This window comes from Danio aesculapii, chromosome 10 (assembly GCF_903798145.1).
Source record: "Danio aesculapii chromosome 10, fDanAes4.1, whole genome shotgun sequence".
Classification (NCBI taxonomy): Eukaryota; Metazoa; Chordata; class Actinopteri; order Cypriniformes; family Danionidae; genus Danio; species Danio aesculapii.
In genome coordinates this window covers 2,884,769-2,907,710 of record NC_079444.1, presented here as the reverse complement: position 1 = coordinate 2,907,710, position 22,942 = coordinate 2,884,769, and the positions used below count along the sequence as shown (strand labels likewise).

Sequence of the window (22,942 nt, the reverse complement as noted above, 5' to 3'; positions counted from 1 at the left end):
AATGGAGCTCAATACTGAATACACAAGTGGAGCTGCTCCTGCCTTTGCCTTGATTTGCTCACCGATGTCTTGTGCGTTATCCTGTCAAGTGACAGTATTTACATTTTAAAAGTCTGATTCATTCATTCATTCACTTTCTTTTCAGCTTAGTCCCTTTATTAATCCAGGGTCGCCACAGTGGAATGAACCACCAACTAATCCAGTACATTTTTGACATTTTAGCTGGCTTTTCTGTAGCTCCTTTTTCTGGGTTATTACATTAATGTTTTCCTGTGTTTGTATATAAAAAAAGCAAATATTAAACACCATACAATTACTTCATAATGTATAACTTTTTATATTTTTTAGCATGAAAATTTCTATGGACCATAGTGAAGCCCAAAGTGTCTTCTTTCCAATGATACCTAATTTATGTTTATAGCTTCACTGCGGTCAAAAACTGTTACTCTTTAAATTTAGGTAGGTGTAAATCCCCAAAAGTGAGTGCTAACAGGTTAAACAAAGAAACAAAAGGGCATACGTTAAAATCGAAATGACAATCTCTGTCAAAAGCATTCACCCCAACCAACTCCCCATCATTCTCCCTTTCTTTTCAGAAGGGATGGCAGGCCAAACCAAAGGTTACCAAGGGCCAACTTTGATCTGAAGCAGATCAGTCATCTCAGCATTCAGACTGTTGGCATGACAACTAGGAAATGTGAATAAGTGACTGATGATGTGAATAAATGAGTGATGTCAGACACTAGAGAGCATTTGATTGGTCAGTATGAGGCAGAGTTAAAAATATGCTGATTCATTTTCAGGGGGAGGTGACAAACTGCAAACTTTGGATGTTTAAATCTTCCTAATGTGAATTTTGCCACTGTTTTGGAGCACTCTAGCTTATCCTATCCCTGAGTCTAACATCTAAAAAACCTTATTCTGATGTCACGGGGGGGTTAAGACTAGCATCATGATACTATCAGCCAAAAACCTTGATTTCAGGAGGTTTTAACTGGCCCGTGTGTGTGTGTGTGTGTGTGTGGAGAACAGAGAGAGCAGGTGTTTCTTGGCCAACAGCACACAACAGGTCTGCCAAGAGTGTGACCTTCTCCTGTAAACATGAGGAACATATAGAGTCCAGCAGCTCTGGACAATCACTGTGTGCTTCTGAAGAGTGTGTGTGTGAGAAAGAGTGAGGAGTGTGTATGATTGCGAAGAGTGTGTATGTACTTGTTTTGGTGGTTTACAAGGACAGTTTTTCGTATAAAGATAGTAGTTTTAAGAGGACATGCCTGATGTTCTTGTAATGTTCTTCATACTTAAGGGTCTTTTGACATTCAGATTGCTGTGAGGGTCGGGTTTAAGGGTAGGCCTGTATAATAAGTGTTTTTTACTGTATGAAATACATTCACACCTATGTAGAGTGCGATATTAATGTGCGTGTGTGTGTGTGTAGCGTCGCTGGGTGCGGTCAGACGGAGTTCACCCTCAGCTTGAGCTCTGCTTGTTTCTGCACATTTATCTGTGACCTGCTGATAGCAATACAGTCAAGAGGCTGAACAGACCGAGAGTTCTGGAAAACACATGCATGCTTTCATTCTGAAATCACTCACGCTGAAACCGTCCTCTCATTACAAACACTGGCTCAGCCACAGTCCACATGTTTCAGTGGAAGAGTCGTTTTGGCTGAACTTTGGATTGAATGAATGAATGAATGAGTGAGTGGATGAAATTTGTATTACTATTAATAATAACATAAAAACATACACTACAATATACACTTGTTGTGGATGCGGTGGATGAAAGTGAAGAGGGTTGGGGAGACGTGGAAGAAACTGAAGAGCCGTGTGAGGAGGGGGATCGGTAGAAGGCTGCATTTATTTAATCAAAAATACAGTACAAATTGTAAAATTGTGAATGGTTATTGCACTATAAAATAACTGTTCAAAAGTAGATTATCAATTCATTAAACTTAATAAACATTTTAAAGGGTACCTATGGTAAAAAATCTACTTTTCAAGCTGTTTGGACAGACATATGTGCATGTATGGTGTATAGAGCGTCATATTGGGGTGATATAAACACACCCAGTGCTTTTTTTTCAATTTAACAACATAAAAAACGGTGGACCAATTGGAGCGGTTTTCAGACCGACCACAACTTTACGTAGGAGAGCGGTCCCCCCGCCCACCAATATTGATTGACAGGCGCGTCATCATATCCTCAGTTTGTTGATTCACGTCCGCCATTTTCAGCGTGAGTCGAAGCGATATCACTAAAGGAACACGCTAGCTCTATTTTTAGATGCAAGGCTCATTGGGCTCAACACAAGATCAATATTCTCCACATTATCGCTCTAATCGGAATTATTGGTTGTATCTTTAGGTAGGTTTGTACACATGTGTACTTCTCATTGAGTCTACCTTATACTTCAGCCGTTTGCATTTCTCGCGATCCCAGAAGCTCCCTGTGATCTTAACTAGCATGCGTTTTACAATTCTAAACATAGGTTTCTATCAGGGTACACTCTAGTCGACGGCTGGGCGCCGCGGACCGCTGCAGAAACCTGTTTAGAATTCAAAAATGCGTGGTGTGACGATTTGCGACACGTCATGTTTCTGCCGCGCCACAGAGAGTGTCTGGTGTGCCGTGTCGCGGCTTCGAGCGGCGCATCCGGTGCCTCAGTCAAAGTTAATTCAGTGTGTGTGGTTATTAGTCTCTGTGTACAAGCAAAAATATGAAAATGAACCAATGTTCAATACCCAGCTCGGGTATACCAAAATACTGCGTGTTTAAGTGTAAATAACTTTTGTACAGTAGAATAAAAACCAAAGTGATGCACATGTGCATGAAATATAGCTTCTACACTTTCAAACGAAGCCACTTAAGGGGTTCTGGTGCAATGCTAGCCATGAAGTCGGTGACGTCACGGAGTTTGAGTGGTTAAACTCCTCCCACAAATGTAATTATATCATATCCATGTTCCATTAGTTTAATCCAAAGGCCTCTGTGATGCTAAATTGTGAAGATCCAGCGTTTTCACCGAAGGGTGTGTCCGTGACGGACTGACAAAGTTCAGTGTATCGCCGTTGAGGAAGAAGAACTTGCAATGTCCAATGTACCATTTGCCTGAAATTTCACAGGTTTAAGGAGAGCCCTCTCCTGAACACATCTACATGCCAATATTTAGTCATAGTCATAGCGCCACCTGCTGACAGAAAGAAGTTTGGCATAAATTTGTCATTTTCTCAGGTTTTTTTTATATGTATATCAGCTTAAATTATTATTCTCCACTGTTCTCTGTCATCCTAAGGCCACTGGGTGGCAGTGAGCCTGGGTGCGAGGTCCCTTTCATCGCTGCTTGCAGCTTTAATATTTTGTTCATTATTATTATTATTATTTTAAGAGTATTTTAAACACATGGGCCACAGTTTTAGCTGCAGATGAACCTGTGTAACCTCTGGACGCATGATAAAAGCTCCTCTTGAATGAAGCGAGCGCTGTGATATTGGTCTCTAATTAAGCTTTGAGCATTCGCTGGTTTCTTCAGGACTCAGCAACTTCCAGCGTGTTTCTGCTTCAGCGTCGGCCTGCAGATAACAGCTCACGTTTCCGAACCAACTCACGGCTAATTAAACTCTTTATATTCAATTCTGACGGCGTCCTTGTCCCTGCACCGCTTTAATATTCCTCACCATGAAGAGCAGAGCTCAGGAACACCAGAGATCAACAACACACACACACACACCACTGAAGGAAAACACACACACACACACACCACTCATCACACTGTTGTGTTCATCAGAAGACAGGAATTCAAACACAAACACTCACAAACATATCACGTGTACACATTTACACGCATACACACGTGTACATACACATACAGACATATCAAATGCACGCAGACACACATACACACTCACACACTCACACGAACATGTCACATACACACGCACACACACAGATATAACACAAGCAAGGGAACAAAATGCATATATGCACACACAAATACAGATATCACGTGCACAAACACACACACTCAAACAAACCTATCACACACAAAGAATCATATCACATGCACACATATACAGAGATGTTGCACACACACACATATACACAAAGGAACATATCACATACACACACATACACACACACACACACACACACACACGCACACACACACACACACACACACACACACACACGCATACTTGTTTTTGTGCATTGTGGGGGTCACCTGTCACGATGGTCACATAATGGGGACCCCCCTTTCTGATGATGTTAGAGACATAAAAAAAATAGTTTGCCACACAAAAACACGAACTATTCCGTAAAATCACGTCAGATTATGGAAATTCTGCAAATTTTTTTTTAGACATGACACAGTGGTCACTTGTGGGGACATTTCAGGTATTGTGTAGAAGTGGGGTCCGCCACACACACAAACGATTTTTAGACAAAGTGGGGACCAATTCTACACACACATTTCCGGTATTGTGTCAAAGTAAGGACCAGGTCTACACCCACATTTCCGGTATTGTGTCAAAGTAAGGACCAGGTCTACACCCACATTTCCGGTATTGTGTCAAAGTAAGGACCAGGTCTACACACACATTTCCGGTATTGTGTCAAAGTAAGGACCAGGTCTACACACACATTTCCGGTATTGTGTCAAAGTAAGGACCAGGTCTACACCCACATTTCCGGTATTGTGTCAAAGTAAGGACCAGGTCTACACACACATTTCCGGTATTATGTCAAAGTAAGGACCAGGTCTACACCCACATTTCCGGTATTGTGTCAAAGTAAGGACCAGGTCTACACACACATTTCCGGTATTGTGTCAAAGTAAGGACCAGGTCTACACACACATTTCCGGTATTGTGTCAAAGTAAGGACCAGGTCTACACACACATTTCCGGTATTGAGTCAAAGTAAGGACCGGGTCTACACACACATTACCGGTATTGAGTCAAAGTAAGGACCGGGTCTACACACACATTTCCGGTATTGAGTCAAAGTAAGGACCAGGTCTACACACACATTTCCGGTATTGAGTCAAAGTAAGGACCGAGTCTACACACACATTACCGGTATTGAGTCAAAGTAAGGACCAGGTCTACACACACATTTCCGGTATTGAGTCAAAGTAAGGACCGAGTCTACACACACATTACCGGTATTGAGTCAAAGTAAAGACCAGGTCTACACCCACATTACCGGTATTGAGTCAAAGTAAGGACCAGGTCTACACACACATTTCCGGTATTGAGTCAAAGTAAGGACCAGGTCTACACACACATTTCCGGTATTGAGTCAAAGTAAGGACCAGGTCTACACACACATTTCCGGTATTGTGTCAAAGTAAGGACCAGGTCTACACACACATTTCCGGTATTGAGTCAAAGTAAGGACCGAGTCTACACACACATTACCGGTATTGAGTCAAAGTAAGGACCGGGTCTACACACACATTTCCGGTATTGAGTCAAAGTAAGGACCAGGTCTACACACACATTTCCGGTATTGAGTCAAAGTAAGGACCGAGTCTACACACACATTACCGGTATTGAGTCAAAGTAAGGACCAGGTCTACACACACATTTCCGGTATTGAGTCAAAGTAAGGACCGAGTCTACACACACATTACCGGTATTGAGTCAAAGTAAAGACCAGGTCTACACCCACATTACCGGTATTGAGTCAAAGTAAGGACCAGGTCTACACACACATTACCGGTATTGAGTCAAAGTAAGGACCGAGTCTACACACACATTACCGGTATTGAGTCAAAGTAAGGACCAGGTCTACACACACATTACCGGTATTGAGTCAAAGTAAGGACCAGGTCTACACACACATCACTGGTATTGTGTCAAAGTAAGGACCAGGTCTACACACACATTACTGGTTTTGAGTCAAAGTAAGGACCAGTTGTACACACACATTACCTGTTTTGAGTCAAAGTAAGGACCAGGTCTACACACACATTACCGTTTTTTAGGAAACGTGGGGATCAGATCAGCACCTATTCTAATATTAAACTTTAAACCTCAATCAAGTAATTTGACAGTGCACTCTTTTAGAATTTTCATTAAAAGAGCAGGTCAGTTTATAAAAAATGTCATTTGAATAGAGAAGGAACCTCAAGATCCAAACAGGAAATGGTCCAGAATGTATAGATTCAATAAATGTTATATTTATTATAAAGAATTTTCACAAAACCTTTAGTAGTAAAGTCAAAATCCATGAAAACATTTGTAACAACTCATAACACCTTATGACTCTGGTATAAAACTCTCTAAAAGCAGTTCTCATTGGGTATAACAAGCTTCCACATAACTCTTCCATGTCTGCGTACACATTTAGTTAAGTGCAAAAGCAAACAGTATTAAAGGGTTAGTTCACCCCAAAATGAAGATTCTGTTATTAATTCCTCTCCTTCATATTGTTTCAATCCCTCGAGACCTTTGTTTATTTTCAGACACAAATGAAGATATTTTAGATGAAATGTGAGGGTTTCTTCATCCTCCCCAGACAGCAGTGGTCCTGAGACACTCAAAGACCAGAAAAGACTAAACATTGTCAAAACAGTCCTTGTGGCTTCAATGCTATTGCAAAAAATGTAGTGAGAGCATCGGGACTGATACAGCTGCTGAAAACTGCGCTCTTTGCTGAAATTGCAATTTTGCTCAGGCTACTTCTCTTCAGTGGTTCTGTAATCATGTGAAGCTCTAAGAACATTTTTGTAGCCCCACAGCAATGCAAGACGCAAGTGTCATACTGTCTGTAGTAAACACATACCCATACTCATCTGACAGAACAGAATTTTATTTTATTTTGCCACACAACATTGTTCATTGAGCTCCATTTAATTTTATTTAAACCACTGAAAACACATGGAATGTTTTGACTATGTTTTTGGGTCTCGGGACCCTTGCTGTCTATGCAGGATGAGGAGTTCCTGCACTTCATCTAGGGTATCTTCCTTTGTGTCTGAAGATGAACGAAGGTCTCAGGGCATTAGAGTGAGATGAGGGCAAGTTATTAAAAATATAATTCACATTTTTGGGTAAACCATTAAAACCCACCAGTATGTTCTATTATTGTTGTATTTTAACTATTTGAAAAAACATTAAACATTAAAACTACTTAAAAATATATTTATAAAGAACTAAACCCCACACATGCACAGAGACCTTCATCATATAACCAAGCCACCAAAACTCAAAATAGACATCATTTGTTAAGCATTAACGCTACATTAATAGTAAGCAGTTTATTAACACAGCTACAGATGCTGTATTCTTCATTTATAAGCACATGTGTAATGTGCTCAATGTTTGTGTTTTCATACATTGTTTATAATTATTTTTTCATTACTAAATGAAGTATTGCATTATTTACAAACCAGTTGTCTAAGAATGGTTGGTGTTTTTCAAGATCATTAAGAATGAGTAAATAAATGATTAATAAACTATTTAAATGAACATTAATATATTTACTATTCAGGTATATAATACGTTTTTCTGCATGTTAATAAATGCTTTATTAACTCAACTTTAAGCAGTGTTGTGACCTAATCTAAAGTGAGGACTATTGATGCTTTATAAATCCCTTATAAATGTCAATTAAAGGCTCAGAATCAAATAAACAATAATCTTTGCAATCGTATCTAAAAAATAAAATGACTGTAAAGTTTAAACATTGCTGAATAACAGGAGTGTCGAAATACAACATCATTTGATAAAACAACAATATAATAATTTAACAATATATTATGATACATTTCAATGTTATTTAGAGATAGTGATAGTGTAAAGCAATTTTATATTTAGACAAGATTGCAAAGATTTACTTTTCATTTGATACAGTTTCATTTGTGTATCTTGTAATGAATAGAAATGAATAAAGTCATTTATTTTCTTTTTTTCCTGTTTAGAATATAATTGAGCTTTATATTGTCATTTATAAGGGATTTATAAAGAATAAATAATCCTCACTTAAGATTAGCTCACAAAACTGCATGAAGTTGAGTTAATAAAGCATTTATTAGCATACAAAATAACTTGTAATTTGCCTGAATAATAAGATATAAATGTTAATTTAATGTTAAATGTTAATATCAAATGTTAAAACAGCAACTACTCTTAAATATCTGATTTGTTGATGTATTTTTCATTACTAAATTAAGTGTTGCATTATTTACCAAGAATGAAAACACAATTAAGCACATTATAAATGTGCTTATAAGTCAATATTTGTAATTTAAAATATTTATAAATATAATTTATAAACTGCTTACTAATGTCTATTAATGTAGCGTTAATGCTTAACAAACGATGAATTAACTATTTGCTAATGTTTCATAAATGATCCATAGTGTGCAGTTATTATAGTGTTACCCAACATTTATAGATCTTATTAATCAGGAATATAGTAATGGTTACTCTGTATGATAATAAATGCTTTATTAACTCAACTTCATGCAGTTTTAGGAGCTAATCTAAAGTGAGGACTATTTATACTTTATAAATCCCTTATAAATTAAAATCTCAGCTATATTGTAAACTGAAAAAAAAGAAATAAATGAAAAGGATAGTGATTCAGATAGATAGACAGACAGACAGACAGACAGACAGACAGACAGACAGATAGACAGATAGATCAAGAAAAACTTAAGTGAATATTGTTATATTTAGCAATGTTTAAACTTTACAGTATTTTTTTCAGTAAGATTGTTTAAGATTTATTCTTCATTAGATACTGAGCCTTTAATTGTCATTCATAAGTAATTTATAAAGTATAAATGGTCCTTACTAGATTAGGTCACAAAACTGCATGAAGTTGTGTTAATAAAGCATCTGTTAACATACAATATGCCTGAATAATAACATGTACAAATTTGAATAGTTTATTAATCATTTACTAACTCATTCTGAGTGATCTTAAAAACCACCAAGTACCCTTTTATACAAATGGTTTGTAAATAATGCAATACTTAATTTAGTAATGAAAAATAAATCAGTAACAAAGCATGAAAATACAATTAAGTCAAGTCAAGAACACAGCCTTTGTAGCTGTATTTATAAACTGCTTACTAAAGTCTATTAATGTAGAGTTAGTGCTAAACAAATGATTTATAGTGTGTAGTTACTATAAAAGTGTTACCCAGATTTCTCTTTAAAGAGACAAGATTCAGTTTTTAATATAAAAATCCAAATCTGACCAATCTCTGGTTTTTAGAACTAATGGTTCAGCTTTCACCACAGCATGTACTTCCTGTTTGCTCCAGGGTCTTCTCCTTATGGGACCTATGGGTGGTAAAAATATTAAAAAGTGGTTTTAGTTACATAAATGTTCAGTCATTTTTACAACATGTGCTGTAATGTTTATTGAATATTGTGCTAGAAAATGCTAGAAAAATATGTTTGCCTTTTGTTAAAAATACTTAGGATGGAGCTTAAAAAAATACTTCAGTAAGCGTTAGTCTTATGTTCAGTAAGACTAACGCTCATCTGATTATCAGTAGAGTATTAGCAGACTGTTAGTTTAAGTTTAGCTCAAAACACTACACTGTAAAACATCTGTTTATTACCAGTTTCTGTATTTTGTGGTTTACAAGTGCTTTTTGTTTATTTGCGGTGGCGAATTGCATTATGGGATGTTAATCTCTGCTCTCTGGACTTCTAATGTTGAAAATTCAACTCTACAGTTTAACAAAGTGACTTTTATTGACATTTTAGTAGTTTGGAATAATATAATGTATAAGAAATATTATCTAGAGAAATAAGTCTTTAGTCTTACAGAAACGTACTGGCAGTTTATTACAAGGTTTCTGTAGCATAATATACAACACCAACCCAAACAAAAAGTCACTTTTTTTACTTTTTAAGATTAAAAATTGTTGGAGGAAAGATCAAGATCCCATAATGCAATTCAAAAGCAGAAATAAACTGATTTCATAAAAACATGAATCACAACATATGGAAAACTGCTAATTTACTAATTACTACTTATTTATTTATCTATAATTTTTAGAGTGTAGAGTATTAGCTGACAGTTAGGTTAAGGTTAGCTCAATAAAACTGACTCTCATTGGTCTCAGTAAATAGTATAGCAGACTGTTAGGTTAGGGTCAAAATTAGTACAATATGACTAACTCTCATATGAATTTAGTAGAGCATTAGCAGTGTTGATTCTAACAGACAGTCTAATGGCTGTTAGTTGACAAGTAGTTGCAGTTACTTGTAGGTAGTAGTAGTAGTTGTAGTAGTAGTAGTAGTAGTAGTAAAGTGAACTATTAAAATAAAGTGTAACCAGATATGCAATTAGTATATTTTTCCAAAGTATTTAGCAATATTGTTTAACTAACATGAAATGGGACATCAAGTGCAACTGTACTGAAATCATTATACAAGTAATGTGCTCCTGCCCTGTTTTACCCTGCATGTTATGTAAATGAGCTTGTGCATTTGGACTTTTACAATAACACAAGTCAGTCACAAATTAGCTTAAATGATCACACCTCTCTTTTTTTTGTGAATGCTGGGTCTGCTTCACTATCTTCACAGACACTGTACCATGGTGATGATACTTGAGGGGACTCTGAAAGTAAAAATCAAGTCTGAGAGTTGACTTCTCTGCATAAAGCTTACCAAAATGCTATTAATTTGATTTTGTGTTGTTCTTTTTAAATGGGTAAAAGCGTGTGATGATAGTTTAAAAATAGTTTTCAAACACAGCTCATACATATCATGATAAAAATAAACATTCTGAAACAAGAAATATTCAGATCAGAAAAATAAATAATATTTTTACCTTTTAGACTGGACTTCACCTCCTCCAAAAACACGATCCACTGTAACTTTCTCTGAATGTAAAAACCCACACAAAAATACATCATTTAAAACAATGTGATATATGTTTGCAAATAAAAATGTCTCAAATCTGCCAAGCGTCTGTTTTCAAGTCCCAGAAAAACTGAGAGTTGTGGGAACAGAGCAGATCTTTTCTTCTCTTATATATATATATATATATATATATATATATATATATATATATATATATATATATATATATATATACACATACACACACAATTCGTATATATAATTATTTTATACCCATTTTACTATTTTTCCCAGTTACTACTGTTAAAAAAAAAAAAAAACAGCATTCGGTACATACTTTCAGTATCACCTTTTCTAGAAATGACCCGATCTAATCCTGTTTATGTGAAATAAGCTGCTGCTCCAGAAAAGGTTTGAGCTCAAGACCTGTTGCTCGGATGAGTTTTGAAGAATGAATCTATCACGAATCGTGTCAAAGTGTTAATAACCAAATCCAGCTAACTGAGTAATACATGTACGAAGAATGAACCGCTGGTCCCCACTATGTCAGACCTTACTGTGTTTGTTTTCAGGACTAAGTGTTTAACACAGCATCTCTAACATGCCTCTGGTCCCCACAATGTTACACTAGTGCATACATTCACAAATTAGCGGACACAGACTCGTTCATTTCTATACTTTGATTAAGTTATTTAGTTACAATTAAATACAATACTTCAACTAATAATAATATTAATAATACTAATAATAATAATAATTATTATTTTTTATTTTTATAATAACCATCCCTTATCAGAGAGTTGTTGGACTCCTACTGGAGCAAAGCAGTTCTCTTGTGTCATATAGTCATTCTTCAATAAAAGCTGAATATAAAAAACAATTAATTAGACCGCAGTACTCAAGGGTCCCGGTTCCCACTATGTCAGACCTTACTGTGTGTGTATCCAGGACTAAGTGTGTTTTACAGCTTCTCTAACATGCCTCTGGTCCCCACAATGTTACACTAGTGCATACGTTCATAAATTAGGGGACACACAGGGTTTCATTTCTATATTTTGATTAAGTTATTTAATTACAATTAAAAGCACTACTACAACAACAACAAAAACTACTACTACTACTACTTCTACTACTACTACTACTACTACTAATAATAATAATAACAACAACAACAACAATAACCATACCTCATCAGAGAGTTGTTGGACTCCTACTGGAGCAGAGTACTTCTCTCTTGTGTCATATGGTCATTCTTCAATAAAAGCTGAATATAAAAAACAATTAGTTAGACAGCAGTACTCGGGGGTCCTGGTCCCCACTATGTCAGACCTCACTGTGTGTGTATTCAGGACTAAGTGTGTTTTACAGCTTCTCTAACATGCCTCTGGTCCCCACAATGTTACACTAATGCATACATTCACCAATTAGGGGACACACACTCTGTTTCATTTTTATATTTTGATTAAGTTAAATAATTACAATTAAAAGCACTACTACTACTACTACTACTACTAATAATAATACTAATAATAACAACAAAAACAACAACAACAATAATAACCATACCTCATCAGAGAGTTGTGGGACTCCTACTGGAGCAGAGCAGTTCTCTCTTTCTGTCATATGGTCATTCTTCAATAAAAGCTGAATATAAAAAACAATTAATTAGACCGCAGTACTCAAGGGTCCCGGTCCCCACTATGTCAGACCTCACTGTGTGTGTATTCAGGACTAAGTGTGTTTTACAGCTTCTCTAACATGCCTCTGGTCCCCACAATGTTACACTAGTGCATAAGTTCACCAATTAGGACACACACTCTGTTCCATTGCTATAGTTTGATTAAGTTAAATAATTACAATTAAAAGCACTACTACAACAACAACGACTACTACTACTACTACTACTACTACTACTACTACTACTACTACTACTACTACTACTACTACTACTAATAATAATAATAATAATAATAATAATAATAATAACAACAATAACCATACCTCATCAGAGAGTTGTGGGACTCCTACTGGAGCAGAGCAGTTCTGTCATTTGGTCATTTTTCAATAAAAGCTGAATATAAAAAACAATTAATTAGACCGCAGTACTCAAGGGTCCCGGTCCCCACTATGTCAGACCTTACTGTGTGTGTATCCAGGACTAAGTGTGTTTTACAGCTTCTCTAACATGCCTCTGGTCCCCACAATGTTACACTAGTGCATAAGTTCACCAATTAGGACACACTCTCTGTTTCATTGCTATATTTTGATTAAGTTAAATAATTACAATTAAATGCACTACTACAACAACAACAACAACAACTACTACAACTAATAATAATACTAATAACCATACCTCATCAGAGAGTTGTGGGAGCAGTTCTCTTCTGCAGTCATATGGTTATCCTTCAATGAAAGCTATTAAAAAAACAGCTTTGTTATACAGGTCATGTCATGACTATAAAGGTTTCACGGCAGTCTTATGAACACCCCTTAAAAGTAAAGCATTATCCAATTATTTGAACTTTTTTTTTTACTCATTAAGGCAAGAAGAAGTTATTAAGAGATTGATTTCATTATCTCTTATGGATAATGCAAACTCTATATTTTTTAACAGATTTACCCTTAATCTATATTAACAATACAAAACTTTTAGCTTTGCTGAATGTATTGAAGATTAATGTATTAGGTGGTAAAAATGTCAAACCTTTCTCCAAGGCCAATCACATGCGCCATAGTCAAAAGTTATTTCCTCTCCAGGGAAAATGTCCCTGATTGCAAAAAGGCACAAGTGAGGTTTTTCTCTGAACAACAATCTTATTGACAGTGCAGTTTGGGTGCAGATAGTCATCATTCACCAGCCGGCCGAGGGTCCCGCCACGAGCGGCATCAATGCCGCAAAACTAAGAGAAAAAAGCAAATAACATATTTAATTATGCTCTCTCATAGCAATAATAAAAAGCTAAACTATGACATGAATACAAACACAATGATTATAATATATACATGTACATTTGAAGGGGGAAAACACTTAACCACCTCTTCTTGTTTTACCATTTAAAGTCAAACATAAATACAGTATTTTGATTAATATCTCATCTATGCTCTGCTTCCACAAGCTCTATCATCTGTACTCAACCACAAAACCTCCTTTAATAAATGTGCACAATGCAAACACTGATCTAAAAGATATTAATGAAACATATAGCGCTCAAAAATGACAAAAACCTCACATTAGCATCCTCTCTCAGTGTGTGAATTATAATACAGAACCTTTTGAAGTGGATCAGAACCTTTCCTCAAAGTTGTTCTAATACTATTGAACACCTGTTCTTTTTTCTTAGGACAATTTTAATGAACTTTTTCCACTTTAATCGTTTACAGGTCACACTTTACAGTCAGGTTTCATTAGTTTATGTACTTACTAACATGACCTAATAATGAACAATGCATGTTCAGCATTTATTAATCATAGTTCAACATTTACTAATGCATTGTTAAAATCTAAATTCATGCTTGTTACCAGTAGTTAATGCTGTGCGTGTTCAACTAATAATGAACAACTTTATTTCCATTAACTAAACTTAACAGACATGAACAAATACTGTAATAAAAGTATTATTCGTTGTTCATGTTAGTAAATGCATTAACTAGCATTAACTAATTCAATCTTTCATTGTAAAGGGCTACCAGGTGACAGTAAATAAATAAGTAAATGAAACACGCACACACAATGTACATTTATGTACTTTTATGTATGTTTTACACTTGATTGGAGTTCATTATAATTATTAATCTTAAATAAAACTTTTCTAAACATCATAGAATAAATTAAGTATATTTCTAGGACCAGATGGCTCCACATTTTAATTATAACCTCTATATTACTACAGTAACGTATAAATAGTATATAATAGTGTTATTTGAGGATTAAATGTTTAAAAAGGCTTGGATTTTTGCAAAGCAATTGTACATTTAACCACTTAAAAAGTACGATACAAAAACTATGAAAACATACCTTAGTAACCTTCTATATAATCGGTTTCCAGTGAATGGGTCTTGTCAGTGGAGCTGGTGATGTGTTTCTCCGCATCTTTTAATGATTTTATCCTCCGTCGATCCATTTAGCCGCCCGGGGCGTGGTGACCGTCCGGCCGCGGCTCACGCACTTCACTCCGGCCTCTGATTCACGCAGCACCGGGCAGTTAGCACGTTAGCACATTAGCGCGAGTAACTTTTACTCGTGTAAACAAGTTAAATTACATACCGAACTGTAGTTTGTGTCCTATCAATGTTTTATTAATACGTAATTTGAAACAACATCGATTAAAACACCCAGGAAATTAGTTAAAACATGTAACTTTACCTGATAACTGTCAAAAGTATGCAACAGAAATATTCGTCATATGACCGATTTTATTACATTATGATGATGAAAAACATTCTAACTTACCCGCAAACCTCGATTAATTTGATGAACCTTAATTAATTTAATTAAAGTCGGATTTATTCAGGAGATCTGCGCATGTGCAATAGCTAGAGTGTGTATATTGCGCCAAGTGTGTGTGAGGGTGCAGTACCGCCATCCGACTACAGGGGCGCTATAGAGCAGTGCGCCGACACACACTCACACACTCAAATCAGGTGATTGGTCAAGGTGGGGATCAATGAAAAAAACAGCACTAGGCATATCAGCAACGCCCCCTGAGTCTTTTAAAGGCAAAACATAGTGGGGACCAGGCGTACGGTCCCCACTATGTTTTTGGTCCCCACTTTGTGAGTGTGCTAACATGCTGAGGTCCCCACCATGTAATAAAAACAAACACACACACACACACACACACACACACACACACACACACACACAGAGTCTGTTATCTGCAGCTTGTTCTGTTCTTGTAACTGTGTTGTGTATAATCTAATCTGGTCCCCTCTCCAGTGCTGCTGCGTTCACATCAGCCAGATCAAGCGTGAATCTTCATTTCAGCAATTACTGCTTTCCATTGCTGTGCAGATAACAGCAGAACTGAACAACTGAAGCTTGACTATTATTTTGCTCCACACAAATTTGTGCAATTAACTTTTACTGAATAAAGTGACACATTTATTATTATTATTATTATTATTATTATTATTATTATTATTATTATTATTATTATTATTATTATTTGTTATTATTATTATTAATAATTTGTTATTATTATTATTATTATTATTATTATTATTATTATTATTATTATTATTATTATTATTATTATTATTATTATTTGTTATTATTATTATTAATAATTTGTTATTATTATTATTATTATTATTATTATTATTATTATTATTATTATTATTATTTGTTATTATTATTTATTATTATTATTATTATTAATTTGTTATTATTTTTTATTATTATTATTATTATTATTATTATTATTATTATTATTATTTATTATTATTATTATTATTATTATTATTTTTTTATTTTTTATTATTATTATTATTATTATTATTATTATTATTTGTTATTATTATAATTATTTTATTTTTTATTATTATTATTATTATTATTATTATTATTATTATTATTATTATTATTCCATTTATTATTATTATTATTATTATTATTTTATTTATTATTATTATTATTTCATTTATTATTATTGTTATTATTATTATTATTATTATTATTATTATTATTATTATTATTTTATTTATTTATTATTATTATTATATTTATTATTATTATTATTATTATTATTATTATTATTATTATTATTATGTTATTATTATTATTATTATTATTATGTTTTATTTATTATTATTATTATTATTATTATTATTATTATTATTATTATTATTATTATTATTAAAGGTGCAATATGTAAGTTTGACATCCAGTGGTTGAACTAGGTATTGCATTCCTGGTTCAAAACACACGCAAGCGCAGGTTGCCAGATTGATGACATCAGCTAACGAACCTAAAGGCTGATTTAAATCATGTTCTAACTAAAAGCATCGACACGCGATGAATCAGATATGCTGTTTTCCACCAAAGCAATATAGTTGGCTAAATTGGCATTGGGAAGGTTAAATGACCAAAACAAAGACAGACGTCCTGTCACAGAAAACACATGTTCAAAGCAGAATATCTGATTTCGGCATTGTTTTTCAAATATACATGAATGCTCACTTACGGTGTTTCAGAAATATCTGCAAACATAATATGGTATTTCTATGCTTTAGAAGAAGCATAGAAATACCATATATACAGTATATATATATATATATATATATATATATATATATATATATATATATGGCATCCGCTGCGTAAAACAAATGCTGGATGAGTTGGCGGTTCATTCCGCTGTGGTGACCCCGGATTAATAAAGGGACTAAGCCGAAAAGAAAATGAATGAATGAATGAATGAATATATATATATATATATATATATATATATATATATATATATATATATATATATATATATATATATATATATATATATATATATATATATATGTGTATGTATATAAATATGTGTATATAAAATATATTTCATTGTTGTTTATATTATTATTCTGAATGTTGGTGTTTTGGCTAATGGTGCGCTTGTCTTGAATAATTCATGTTGTTTAATTTGTGTGGCTGTTTAACTGAAGCTGAGCCCGTAATGAAAGGCTTCACCTCTGGATCAATGATTTTCGTCCTCTGCAAATCACGCCATCTCTGGAGTCTTAAATACACATCAGAGTCTCATCCAGACATTTCTCTCAGTATCATCTATAAGACAGAAGAAAAGTTCATCTGGAATGCCTCCGGTGGTGTAAAGTAACCAAATACACATGCTTATATTACTGTAATCCAGGAGCATTTCCTCAATCTGTCATTTTTAGTACATTTGTGAATCAACGAGTCAGTTCATTTGGTGTTCATCTGATTAATTCAGAGTGATTCAGTGAGTCAGTTCATTTGGTTTTCGTCTGATTAATTCAGAGTGATTCAGTGAGTCAGTTCATTTGGTGTTTGTCTAATTAAATCAGAGTGATTCATTACATTGAGTCAGTTCATTTGATGTTCATTTGATCAGTTCAGAGTGATTCAGTGAGTCAGATAATTTTGTGTTTGTCTAATCACTTCAGAATGATTCATTTGATTGAGTCAGTTTATTTGATGTTCATTTTACTAATTCAGTGTCATTCATCAGATTAAGTCAGTTCATTTGGTGTTTATCTGATCATTGCAGAGTTGTTTCAGTGAGTCAGCTTGTTTAATGTTCATCTAATTATTTCAAAGTGATTCACTAGATTGCATCAGTTCATTTGATGATTGACTGACTAATTCAGTGTGATCCATTAGATTGATTCAGTTCCTTTGGTGTTCATCTGATTAATTTAAAGTGAATCAGTGAGTAAGTTCATTTAATGTTCGTCTGATTAATTCAGAGTGATTCAGTGAGTCAGTTCATTTTGTGTTCATTTGAATAAGTCAGTGTGGTGTTTGTCTGATCAGTTAAGAGTAAATCAGTGAGTCGGTTTATTTGGTGTTTATCTGATTAATTCAGAGGGATTCATACGATTGAGTCAGTTCATGTGATGTTCGTCCAATAAATTCAGAATGATTCAGTGAGTCAGTTCACTTGGTGTTTGTCTATTCAATTCAGAGTGATTCAGCGAGTCAGTTCATTTGTTGTTCATCTGATTAATTCAGAGTGATTCAGCGAGTCAGTTCATTTGTTGTTCATCTGATCAGATGCTTATACATCACTTGCACAACATATTTAGTCAAGTATTGGTTCTTTTACTAGAGTATGAGTCCTCAGTGCTCTTTCCACTACTGAATACCAGCTCTTACTGTATGGATGTGAGAGCAGCGGGTCACAGGTTATCACCAGTTTGAAGGGAGCTTCTGAAATGCAGAAGTTCACACACACACACACACACACACACACACACACACACACACACACACACACGCACGCACACACACACACACACACAGAGCTGATGTGAGTGCGAGTGCAGGATTTATGGCGGTGTTCATCTGTGTTCACGCTCCGCTCTCCCTGATGGAGGATCCGCAGCTGATTCACTGTTGCACCTCAGACATAAATCTGGACACGCACAGATACAATCCAGCTTATCTTTCACTACGCTGGCAGCCAACGCTATCACACATATGGAGGAGATAGAGATTTATATTTATATTTATATATATGTGTGTGTGTGTGTGTGTGTGTGTGTGTGTGTGCTGAGCTGCAGTGATGCTCACACCCTGGTTAGCGCTAAAACATTGCCTAAATGCTAGCTATCTTCAAATAATTGAATAATAATTACACTAATAGTAATAAGTAAATTGTAGAAATTCATAAGCAAGGTTCTGAGATTGTTTACAGTCATTATTAACAGACCCAGTGAGTCAGTTCATTTGGTGTTCATCTCATTAACTCAGAGTGATTCATCAGAGTGAGTCAGTTTGTTTGGTGTTTGTCTGACTAATTTATAGTGATTCATTAGATTGAGTCAGTTCATTTGGTGTTTGTCTGACTAATTCAGAGTGATTCACTTGATTTAGTCAGTTCATTTGGTGTTCATCCAATTAACTCAGAGTGATTCATTAGAGTGAGTCAGTTTGTTTGGTGTTTATCTGATTAAATCAGAGTGATTCATTAGATTGATTCGGTTCATTTGGTGTTCGTCTGATTAACTCAGAGTGATTCATTAGAGTGAGTCAGTTTGTTTGGTGTTTGTCTGACTAATTCAGAGTGATTCATTAGAGTGAGTCAGTTTGTTTGGTGTTCATCTGATTAATTCAGAGTGATTCATTAGAGTGATTCAGTTCATTTGGTGTTCGTCTGATTAATTCAGAGTGAATCAGTTAGTCGGTTTGTTTGGTGGTTATCTGATTAATTCAAAATGATTCATTAGCGTGAGTCAGTTCGTTTGGGGTTCGTCTGACTAATTCAGAGTGATTTATTAGATTGAGTCAGTTCGTTTGGTGTTTGTCTGATTAATTCACAGTGATTTGTTAGATTGAGTCAGTTCATGTGGTGTTCATCTGATTAATTCAGAGTGATTCATTAGAGTGAGTCAGTTTGTGTGGTGTTCATCTGATTAATTCCGAGTGATTCATTGAGTCAGTTCATTTGGTGTTCATCTGACCAATTAAGACTGATTCATTAGTATGTTTGAGTGTGCTTTTGTGTGTGCTAGTGTGAATATGTGTATGTGTATATGTATATGTGTGCATGTGTGTGTGCGAATGTAAGTGTGAGTGTGCGCAGATGTGCACGGTCTGATTTGGATAGTCATCAGTTTATGTGCAGTTTTCCTGATCAGAGAAGTAGTTTATCAGACATATGCATTTTTATAATGTGCATTTTCTAAATGTATTCACGTATTGACGTTTCCATTAAGCTTTTTTTTTAAATGCGATGGAAACAGCTACTAACCTTCTTTCACGTAAGAGTGTTTTAGCAGAGTGGTGTGTGTGTGTGTGTGTTGTAGTTTAGTGAATGGAGAGATTTGCAGGGCTGCGTCCCTCTGCTCTGCTTTATTCATTTATGGTGTGTTAAACCCAGACACCGGCACACAAACGTGGCTTTTTGTTAATGACTGTCCTACTTGGGTTTAACACAGCGTAACAGCTCTCCACCAGTTACACAAGACACTCTTCAGTCTGTCACAGTCAGAATATAGTTCATTTCTCATTACCTCGTTTCTTAAATCAACCTTTGATTATATTCTGGCTTGTGGTGAAATATTTTGTGAAATTTACTAGCCGACAACTCTTTTAGATCCTTTTTACTCAGATTTTTTTAAAGTTTCGTAACTTTCGTTCTGTTTTTAAGAAAGTAAAGGATTTTCCCACATGGTTTACACTGGTAAATCTCAGATTACTTTGCACACAGCACAATTATTAGCACGCCTGTGAACTTGTGTTTATTTAGTTTATTAATATTTTACATGTTCTGTTTAGGAGAGCAAGGACTTGACAAAATGATTAGCTCTCCACTACAAGGACTTCAACACAGCTATATTTTCTTCTCTCGAAAAGTCTTATTTCTTAAAAATAAATAACTAAATAATTATATAAACTAGTAATTAAAACAATAATTATCTTACATAACTAACTAACTAACTAACTAACTAACCAACTAAATAAATAAATAAATAAAACTAAAGTAGTAAATAAATGTAAAAAATAATAATGATTATCTAACTAAATAACTAACTAAATTATTACATAAATTAGTCAATAAATAAAAAAAGAACTAACTACCCAAATAAATAAATGAATTAGTAAATATAAAAATAAATAATAAATATCTAAATAACTAACTAAATAAATGCATAAATTAGTAAATAAATAAAAAAAGAACTAACTAACTAACTAACTAACTAACTAAATAAATAAATAAATAAATAAATAAATGAAATAGTAATAAATATGTAACTAAATATCTAACTAAATAACTAAATAAATTAGTAAATAATAATAGTAATAATAATAAAATTAATAAATATCTAACTAAATAACTAAATAAATTAGTAAATAATAATAGTAATAATACTAAAATTAATAAATATCTAATTAAATAACTAAATAAATTAGTAAATAATAATAGTAATAATAATAAAATTAATAAATATCTAACTAAATAACTAAATAAATAAGTAAATAATAATAGTAATAATAATAAAATTAATAAATATCTAACTAAATAACTAAATAAATTAGTAAATAATAATAGTAATAATACTAAAATTAATAAATATCTAATTAAATAACTAAATAAATTAGTAAATAATAATAGTAATAATAAAATTAATAAATATCTAACTAAATAACTAAATAAATTAGTAAATAATAATAGTAATAATAATAAAATTAATAAATATCTAACTAAATAACTAAATAAATTAGTAAATAATAATAGTAATAATAAAATTAATAAATATCTAACTAAATAACTAAATAAATTAGTAAATAATAATAGTAATAATACTAAAATTAATAAATATCTAATTAAATAACTAAATAAATTAGTAAATAATAATAGTAATAATAATAAAATTAATAAATATCTAACTAAATAACTAAATAAATTAGTAAATAATAATAGTAATAATAATAAAATTAATAAATATCTAACTAAATAACTAAATAAATTAGTAAATAATAATAGTAATAATACTAAAATTAATAAATATCTAATTAAATAACTAAATAAATTAGTAAATAATAATAGTAATAATACTAAAATTAATAAATATCTAATTAAATAACTAAATAAATTAGTAAATAATAATAGTAATAATAATAAAATTAATAAATATCTAACTAAATAACTAAATAAATTAGTAAATAATAATAGTAATAATGATAAAATTAATAAATATCTAACTGAATAACTAAATAAATTAGTAAATAATAATAGTAATAATACTAAAATTAATAAATATCTAATTAAATAACTAAATAAATTAGTAAATAATAATAGTAATAATAATAAAATTAATAAATATCTAACTAAATAACTAAATAAATTAGTAAATAATAATAGTAATAATAATAAAATTAATAAATATCTAACTAAATAACTAAATAAATTAGTAAATAATAATAGTAATAATAATAAAATTAATAAATATCTAACTAAATAACTAAATAAATTAGTAAATAATAATAGTAATAATAATAAAATTAATAAATATCTAACTAAATAACTAAATAAATTAGTAAATAATAATAGTAATAATAATAAAATTAATAAATATCTAACTAAATAACTAAATAAATTAGTAAATAATAATAGTAATAATGATAAAATTAATAAATATCTAACTAAATAACTAAATAAATTAGTAAATAAATAAAGAATAATAATAATAATATTAATAAATAACTAGATAAATAAATTAGTAAATGAATGAAAAATAAATAAATAGTAAATATCTAACTAACTAACTAAATAAATAAATACATTTGCAAATAAATAAAAATTAAATTAAATTAATTATTTAAAAAATAGTTAATAAAAAAGGTCAATATTATTAGCCCCCTTCAGCAATATTAGTTTTGGATTGTCTCCAGAACAAACCACTGTTATACA

General features: G+C 32.7%; 1 protein-coding gene and 2 long non-coding RNA genes across 3 annotated transcripts in view; 1 reads left to right on the top strand and 2 right to left on the bottom strand.

Moving 5' to 3' along the window:
- unc5cb (unc-5 netrin receptor Cb) overlaps positions 1–22,942 on the top strand; it is a 339,994-nt gene that overhangs the window by 188,728 nt on the left and 128,324 nt on the right. The gene's annotated exons all lie outside the window — the stretch shown is intronic.
- Positions 8,762–12,883, bottom strand: LOC130236855 (uncharacterized). Its single transcript, XR_008838485.1, has 6 exons — positions 12,840–12,883; positions 12,405–12,482; positions 12,026–12,102; positions 10,807–10,858; positions 10,514–10,593; positions 8,762–9,299 (listed from the first exon to the last, which is right to left on the bottom strand). It is a non-coding gene; the product is annotated as an uncharacterized LOC130236855 (long non-coding RNA).
- LOC130236856 (uncharacterized) lies at positions 13,192–15,695 on the bottom strand. The gene is made up of 4 exons (XR_008838486.1): positions 15,289–15,695; positions 14,854–15,017; positions 13,543–13,738; positions 13,192–13,253 (listed from the first exon to the last, which is right to left on the bottom strand). It is a non-coding gene; the product is annotated as an uncharacterized LOC130236856 (long non-coding RNA).